The sequence below is a fragment of the Panthera uncia genome (assembly GCF_023721935.1).
Source record: "Panthera uncia isolate 11264 chromosome A3 unlocalized genomic scaffold, Puncia_PCG_1.0 HiC_scaffold_11, whole genome shotgun sequence".
NCBI classification, from domain to species: Eukaryota; Metazoa; Chordata; class Mammalia; order Carnivora; family Felidae; genus Panthera; species Panthera uncia.
Genome location: NW_026057578.1, coordinates 27750710 through 27759810, shown reverse-complemented (window position 1 = coordinate 27759810; position 9101 = coordinate 27750710). Strand labels below are relative to the sequence as shown.

The 9101-nt window shown below is 48.9% G+C and overlaps 1 long non-coding RNA gene across 1 annotated transcript; it reads right to left on the bottom strand.

Annotated features, from left to right (window-relative positions):
- Window positions 1-1738: 1738 nt before the first annotated feature.
- Window positions 1739-9079, bottom strand: LOC125936745 (uncharacterized). Its single transcript, XR_007462104.1, has 3 exons — window positions 8765-9079; window positions 4755-4849; window positions 1739-3169 (listed from the first exon to the last, which is right to left on the bottom strand). It is a non-coding gene; the product is annotated as an uncharacterized LOC125936745 (long non-coding RNA).
- Between the last annotated feature and the right edge of the window lie 22 nt (window positions 9080-9101).

Below are 9101 nucleotides of genomic sequence, written 5' to 3'. Positions count from 1 at the left end.
TCCCGGCTCCATTTATGAGCCGTGTGGCTTAGTCCTTAACCTTTCTGAGCCTCCGATCTCCCGTCTGTAAAACTGGGCTAATCACAGAGCCCCCACCACGAGGGCTGTTGCAAAAACGAAATGAGGCAGTGGTGCCTGGCTGGCCCAGTGGGTAGCACGTCTGACTCCTGATCCCAGTGTCGTGAGTTTGAGCCCCATGTTGGGGGTAGAGATTAAATTTTAAAAAATGAAATCTGAGGGGCACCTGCATGGCTCAGCCGGTTAAGTGACCGACTCTTGGAGTTCAGTACAGGTCATGATTTCACGGTTTGTGAGTTCAAGCCCTGCATCGGACTCCACACTGACAGTGCGGAGCCTGCTTAGGATTCTCTCTCCCTCTCTCTGCACCTCCCCAGGGCATGTGTGCGCGCGTGCTCTCTCTCAAAATAAATAAGACTTTTTTTTTAATATAATTCTTTTAATGTTTATTTATTTTTGAGAGAGAGAGAGACAGACTGCGAGCGGGGAAGGGGCAGAGAGAGAGGGAGACACAGAATCCGAAGCAGGCTCCAGGCTCCGAGCCGTCAGCACAGAGCCCAATGCAGGGCTTAAACTCACGAACCGCGAGATCATCACCTGAGCCGAAGTCGGAGGCTCAACCGACTGAGCCACCCAGGCGCCCCTCAAAATAAATAGACTTTTTGAAAAAAGTTTTAAAAAATGCCATGAGCTAATAAAAAAGCAACTGTTTAGTAATTATTAACACTTACTATTAGGGTTGCGATTGTCATCCTTAGGCGCCACAGGGAGATAGAAGTAGTCATTATTTCCACCATCAAGGAGGTGGTAGATGGGTCAGGAAGACGCATATGGATGACAGCAAGACACCAACGTTTCCCAGAGCAGGCAGAGAGATCAACGGGGGCAGAGAACGCATGAAAGAGAAAGTGTGTGTTGAGCCAGGGCTCAAGGGGGGTGGGATTTGGAGAGATGGGGGCTGGGGAGGGAAGGGTCTCCACACAGGCCTCTCTGCACAGAGGTACGGAGGCGGGACGGAGCACACGGGCCTAAGTGTGCTTCTCCCTTCTTGTCCCCCCTTGGAGAGAGTGCACACGATGGCTGGGCACCTTCAGCTGCCTCTCCTGCCTGGTGCTGGTTCTGGGGCTGAAGGAACAGCCCCGCAAGGGAGCTGGTATGGCAGCTAATAGGTTTAAGAGGGTGGGAGTGGCCTCGTGCCCCGGGGGACTGTAGGAGACTGGGGACACCCAGACAAAGAAGAGATGCACCAGAACTCTCAAGTGAGGCTCAGTCCTACCCTGAACTTGGCCGAACCCCGGAAGGGTGGCAGAGCGGAGGCCAGCCTGGCCAAAGTCACTTTGCCCTGGTGTGGATGGAGCAGCCCAGGTGTGACAACTGTTTTTTCTCTCCTGCCTGTCTGCCCTGTCAAGGTCACCAACCCCTCCCCACCGCCAACGTCCACTGGCCACTGCTTTGGCCCCTTGTCCTCCCGGCAGCCTCCATATAGCCTCCACCTCAGGGCTTCCAGAGGCCCTGCTCTCACCCACCTGCCTTTCCCAGCCTCCTTTGCGGGATCGTCGGTCGATTGGTTGGTTGGTTGGTTGGTCGGTTGGTTTTGAGCACTTTCTTACTTCCTATCACTACAAGATGCTCCAGGCTCATGTGGTATATTTCCTCCCCCCAGTCCTAGAATCGGGTATTTCTTCAAGGAGCCCAGGTTCCTTTCATTGGAGTATGGTATTAGAAACCAAGGTCTGGGTGCTAAGTGTGTTCTTGCTCTTTGCGTGTCTTTTAGGCCCTGGCAGCCAACAGAGCAAAGAAATATATGTGTGTATACTAATCTGTAATATACACATAGCCATAAATATTTCTGCACGTAACCATCTGTATCCATATTAAATTTAACATAGTTCTTACTAACAGCTCTTTTTACTGCTTTTCTATAATGTCTATTTCATTGCTGAGATTATCATCTATTTTTTCCCTTCATTTCAAGGCAATTTCTAATTGATTGTTGAAGCATTTTTAGGATGGCTGCTTTCAGGAGCGCCTGAGTGGCTTAGGTGGTTGAACGTCCAACTTCGGCTCAGGTCATGATCTCAGGGCTTATGAGTTGGAGCCCCGCGTCGGGCTCTACGCTAACAGCTCAGAGCCTGGAGCCTGCTTTGGATTCTGTGTCTCCCTCTCTTTCTGCCCCTCCCCTGCTCATGCTCTGTCTCTCTCTCTCTCTTTCTCAGAAGTAAGTAAACATTAAAAAAAATCGTTTTAAATGATGGTTGCTTTCAGACCTTCTCGGATAATTCCAACATCGGATTCATCTCAGTACTAGAGTCAATCGATTTGTTTTTCTCACTCAAGTTGCGGTTTTCTGGGTTCTTATTAGGGTGGGTGATTTTAGGCATATCCTTGTCATCTTGTCTATTATGTTTGGGAACCCCGGGTCCTATTCAAACCCTTTATTTTAGCAGGCAGGCACCCTGTTCAGGTTTACCGTGCAGGTGCTGGACTATTTTGGGGAGCTGTGGTTCCAATGACAGCTTAGTGTTCAGAGCCTTCGCTGTATTATTTTGCTCATTGTGGTTTATCTGGTATCACTGGGTCTTCGGGGGCTAGAAGGGGTTTCCCCAGGCCTCGCTGCCCCGTGTCTCGTGGTAGGGAGGGAAGTGTCAGCCCTGCTGTGGTTGCTTCTTCTGCCAAGGCCCTTCCTGACTGTTCCACCTGCTCACCCCATGTCTCCCTGGGGGGAAGGGGAGTGCTTCTCCTGAGTGCTTACTGTAAGCAGTGCTGGGCTCACCTGACATTGGCAGGGAGGCTCCCTCCAATCCCGGGCTGCCTACCTGAGCCAGACAGATGGGGGCACGTGGCTGGTTCTACATGGTAGACTGGTCTCCTAAAGCTCTTGTGGCAAATTACCACAGACTTGGTGGCTTAAAACAAACAGAAATTTATTCTCTCAGTTCTGGGGGCCCGGAGTCCAAAATCAGTATCACTGGGGCAAAGTAAGGTGTTGACAGGGCTGTACTCCTTCTGGGGGCTCCAGGGGAGACACTGTTCCCTGACTCTTCCAGCTTCTGGTGTCGGCTGTTTCTCCTTGGTTTGTGGCTGCATCGCTCTGGTTTTTAATGCCAGCATCTTGAAATGTGTCAGCTCTGTGGTCACATCACTTTTGTTTCTGTGGGGGGTGGGGATGGGAAAGGGAGGGATGGATGGAGGGAGGGAGGGAGGGAGGGAGGGAGGGAGAGAGAGAGAGAGAGAGAGAGAGAGAGAGATATCTCCCTCTGCTTCCCTCTCCTATACATGTAATTGCATTTAGGGCCACCCTGATAATCCAGGATAATCTCCCCATCTCAAGATCTTAACTTAATATATCTGTAAAGGCCTTGTATCCATGTAAGGTAGATTTACAGGTCCCAGGGATCTGGCTTCTTTGGGACATCATTTTTTAGGTTACCACCCACAACTGGAGGCAACTTACCCCAAAACTACACCTCAGTTTTCTCTTCTGTAAAAGGGGGTTAATAACAGTGATGTTGAGATGAAGGTTATATAAACCAGTGTATACGGAACACCTATCACTGCATTTCTTATACTCAGGTCCGCTATCTATTGCCTTGCTAGATGGGAAAAAAGATTCCACCATGGGAGAAGGATGGGGTCACAAAGGATGGGAGGCAGGTGGGTAGAAGGCTTCCCACTGAGGGCACAAATCCCACAAAAGGCAGTTAGCTAGAAATAAGGGGAAAGCCGAGAGCCCCGGAGAAGGTCACATCACGAGGTAAAGCCCCACATCTTAGGTGAGGCATACAAGGTTTGCTGATGCTCCCCATACATCTAGATCAGACTGGGTTCGAGCCCCGCATGAGGCTCTGTGCCGACAGCTCGGAGCCTGGAGCCTGCTTCGGATTCTGTGTCTCCCTCCCTCTCTCTCCCTCTCTCTCTCTGCCCCTCCCCCACTGGCTCGCGCGCTCACGCTCTCTCTCTCTCTCTCTCTCTCTCAAATAAACAAACATTAAAAAAGAAAAAAAAAGAAACCCGGACAAAACACACAGAGTAGCTATTTAAGAACTCTGAAAACTTAGTAGCAGATAGGTGGAGGAACAAGACCAGCATCAGACGGACAGCCACGCTAGCAATGAGTTTACCAGCCCCCTCCCCCCGCCAGTATTTCCCAGCCTGGACTCAATGCGCCTTTCAGCCTGGAAGTGCACACCAGGGCAGACAGAGAAAGCTCTAGGGTCCCACTCATTCTGATTAAATTAGGAAAACGTCTCCTAATACTCAGAGCAGGGGAACAATAAACTTCTGCACCCATCCCTGTTTCGTGTACGTGAATTAAACACGAAACAGTTCACGCAGACTTTGAGAATTTACTATCGGATGGCCTGGGAAAGGCTCTGAAAATACAAATGACCTTGAAGTCATAAGCCACGGGAGGCTGGTTGGAACTCACAGCCTGAGCCCAATCTGGTCCACGGCCTGCTAGAACAATATGGCAATAGTCTCCGCAGGATTTTTAGAAAGGTCTAATGATACCCGGAATGTCCAGGTGTATTCCAGAGTGACTTGACAAATGAGGAAACATGAAAATCCCAACTCGCATGGGAGAAGACGGCCAACAGCTGCCAGTGCTGAAATTTCACGGCCGTGGGGATTATGTGACAGTCATTAAAGCAGATATTATAAAAACCCTCCAGCAAATAAGGGCAAACCACCTAGAAACAAACGGATAGAGGGACATTTTAAGCAAACAGGGCTACCTGGGTTAAACATCTGACTCTTGACCTCAGCTCAGGTCTTGATCTCAGGGTCATGAGTTCAAGTCTTGCATTGGGCTCCGTGTTGGATGTGGAGCCTACAAAGAAGGAAAGAAGGGAGGGAGGGAGGAAGGAAGGAAGGAAGGAAAGAAGGGAGGGAGGAAGGAAGGAAGGAAGGAAAGAAGGGAGGGAGGAAGGAAGGGAGGGAGGGAGGGAGGGGGAGGGGAGGGGAGGGGAGGAAGGGAGGAATTTTAAGCCAACAAATAGAACATAAAAAGGACAAAATGAAAATCTTATAACTGAAAAATAAAATAAGCAAAAACTTAAAAACCCTTTGTATGGGTGCCTAGCAGAACGGAGATGGCAGAGAAACAAGTCAGTGATCTTGAAGGCAGAAAGTATCCAATCTGACAACAGAGAGAAAGATGGGGAAGAAATGAACAGAACTCCAGGAATGGTGGAACAATTCCAGAAGAGTGAATGTCTGGGTCATCAGAATCTGGGAAGAACAGGAGAAACCGTGGTGCAGGAAAAATATTTGAAAAAACAATGGCTGAAAACCTCCCATGTGGGTGAAAGATATAAACATACGTGTTCGGGAAGCTGAATGAAACAGAAACAGGATAAACCCAAATAAACCCCCATTTTTCAGATTTTGGAGCTGCAAGGAAGGAATCACTTTCCCCATCACCCGGGATGCTTATAACTTGAGACTCAAATGACATCCTGTGTCCTTTAGAAACCATGAAAATAATACACAGAGTAAAAATAAATTCCATCAGTTCAGAATGATATTAAATGAAAAGTCTAATCTGTCTTTCTCCCAGTCCCACCTCTTAGGGTCACTCCCTATTTCTGTTTTAAGTTCTTCTGGTTGCTAAAGTTTGATTTAAAAAGATTTGAACGCTTATCATTTTTATTAATGAATAACCAGGCTTAAGCTAACCAATTAAGTCTTATAAGAAAATAAATCATGGGGTGCCTGGGTTCGCACAGTCGATTGAACATCCGACTTCAGCTCAGGTCATGATCTCATGGTTTGTGGGTTCAAGCCCCGCATCAGGCTCTGTGTTGACAGCTCGCAGCTCGGAGCCGGAGCCTGCTTCATATTCTGTTTCTGCCTCTCTGCTCCTACCCCGCTCATGCTCTGTCTATCTCTCTCTCTCTCTCTCTCTCTCTCAAATATAAACACTTTTTTAAAAGTTGAAAAAATAATAAATCATAATTTAAAAAAAATCAGTAATTGGCTATGTATGAACATAGAATCAAAACCAACTTGGAACTCAACACCAAAAAAAAAAATCCAATTAAAAATGGGCAGAGGATAGGGGCGCCTGGGTGGCGCAGTCGGTTGAGCGTCCGACTTCAGCCAGGTCACGATCTCGCGGTCCGTGAGTTCGAGCCCCGCGTCAGGCTCTGGGCTGATGGCTCAGAGCCTGGAGCCTGTTTCCGATTCTGTGTCTCCCTCTCTCTCTCTGTCCCTCCCCCGTTCATGCTCTGTCTCTCTCTGTCCCAAAAATAAATAAAAAAACGTTGAAAAAAAAATTAAAAAAAAAAATGGGCAGAGGACATGAATACACATTTTTTCAAGGAAGACATATAGATGGCCAAATGACACATGAAAAGGTGTTCAACATCACTCATCATAGAAACGCAAATCAAAACCACAATGAGATGATCACCTCACACCTGTCAGAATGACTAGAGTGAAAGAGACAAGAAATGACAAGTATTGACGAAAATGTGGAGAAAAAGGAACCCTTGTGCACTTTTGGTAGGAGTGCAAACTGGTACAGCTACTGTGGGAAACCGTACGGATGTTCCTCCAAAAATTAAAAACAGAAGTACCATGCCATCCCCTAATTCCACTACTGGGCATTTTTTACCCAAAGAAATATATATAGACATATCTGCAGTGGAATATTACTCAGCCATAAAAAAGGGTGAGATCTTGCCATTTGTGACAACATGGATGGGGCTGATGTATCACACTGAGTGAAGGAAGTCACTGGGAAAGACAAAAGGTCTTTTACGGGCTCATCATCATGCCAGCAGCAGTGACATATTTAAAATTAGCTGCCGAGGGGCGTCTGGGCGGCTCAGTCGGTCGAGTGTCCGACTTCGGCTCGGCTCATGATTATACCATCTGTGAGTTCGAGCCCCGCCTCGGGCTCTGTGCTGACGGCTCAGAGCCTGGAGCCTGCTTCAGATTCTCTGTCTCCCTCGCTCTCTGCCCCTCCCCCGCCTGCTCACGCACGCGGTCTCTCTCTCAAAAATAAATAAACATTAAAAAAAAAAGAAGTCTTACAAATGTTTAATAAGCGTCCCTCGTGTTACATAGCGCATACCAGTCTTGGGTTCATCTCGGGTCTGTATCACATGCCCCCACTGATAGCCGAAATGGCAGTCACGGGTTTCCATTCCCCAAAGCGGTGAAGAAGAGGGAGTGCAAACCTGAGGCTCTTGGAGAATCCCCCCTAGGAAAAGGTGACGTCTTCTATCTGTGGATTGACACAGATGGATAGGATGTGCACTGTCTCAAAGATAGATCTGTGTTTTGAACTGAGGCCCCGTCCAGAACCATGAGAGAACCACCAGATCACAGAGTGAAAGTGAGGGAAGCCGCAGGCTGGGGGCTTCCAGGAAGGCTGGACCAGGAACCCTGCAGTCTGACTTCCTCTAGGTGGTGGGAGAGGTGTCGGGGTGGGTTGGGAGGCAGTCCTGGCCCCTCTTGAGCTCTCCCTTTTTAGTTTTATTTCTCAATATGCATTCTTCCCTTCTTCTATAGGCACAGAACCCCTATTTTTACTTGGGCACAGGGACACCCAGAATGAAGACTGTATTTCTCAGCTTCCTGTGTGGCTCAACTTGACCGCACAGCTAGGAAGCAGCCAATGAAGTGTGAGGAGAAGCGATACCTGCGACTTTTAGGTCATGCACTTAAAGGGAGGGGGACATGCCCTCACGTTCCACCTTCTCCCCTTTCCAGTGGTTGGGATGCAAACCCGCTCGGTCGAGCATAACAGGAGGAGCATAGGGATGGAGAGGCACAAGCAGAAGGATCATGGGTCCCTGATCAGCCTGGGAAGCTGAGCCGTCCTACCTGCCTCTGCACTGTGATGAGAGAGAGGCGGCCACTTTTGTCTCATTTCAGCCACTGTTAATTTGGTTTCTGTTAGAGCCCGCACCCTAAATAACACAAAAATTGCCAAAGCAGTCACGAGCTCCCTGAGATTCTAGGGAAGGGGACACAGACGACAGGAAGAGTGTCAAAGGACTTTGACATTTAAAGAATCTCGGGGGCGGGGCACTGGAGTGGCTCAGTCAGTTAAGCATCTGACTCTTGATTTCGGCTCAGGTCATGATCTCACGGTTTGGGGGTTCAAGCCCCGCACTGGGCTCCGCGCTTAGAGCATGGAACCTGCTTGGGATTCTCTCTCTCTCTCCCTCTCTCTACCGCTCCTGTGCTCTCTTTCTCTCTCAAAAATAAATAAAATAAACTTATAAAAAATTTAAAAAAAATCTCAGGAGCACCTGCAGAAGACCTAAAGGATTATCCACATCTCCCTCCCTCAGGTCCTGCACTGTGTCACAATGTTCCCTGGGGCCACAGTGCCTCTGCCTATTTCTTCTACCCCAACATACACCCAACTGGCCAACTCCTTCAGACCTTGGCTAAACCTGGCAATCTCAGGGAAGCATTCCACACACCCCAGACTGAGTAAGGCATCTCTGTTATACATGCCTCAGAGCATAAGCCATGTATCACTCTACTGACATGTGATACATAAGCCATGCATCACAGTACTGACAGCTTTGAAACTTTGTATTTATCTCAGTGGTAATTTGATGGTCTCGCCTTCACCAGACTGTAAGCTCGGCGACGTCAGGGACTGAATCTATCTCCTTCACTGTTGTTTCCCCAGCACCTAGCACAGTGATTGGCATATAGTAGACGCTCAATTAGAACATAAGTAGATAAGGCATGAATGAACGAATGGGTGGATCCCGACCTGACAGGACAGGCTTCATGCAGGGCGGTGTGAATACCGACTCCTCTTCCAACGAAGAAAAGCAGATCTCAGAATCCTGAATCGTTTGTTGATCGCTAACGTGAACGCACACATGCGCTGACCTCCCACAACCATCGTTTTTCACGCAAGTGTGCACTTCGAAGTGTGAACCTGCCCAAAGTCACCCAGCCGGGAACGGGCCGACCCCCCGGCCATTACCCCCATTTCCCACACGTGGAAACTTGGGGAAAGAGGAGGCCGCCGGCCGGGAGCACGAGAAAGGAAGGGCGGGGGCAGCAGGACGGCGCTCCAGACGGCTGCATCCGGAGGCCGCGGG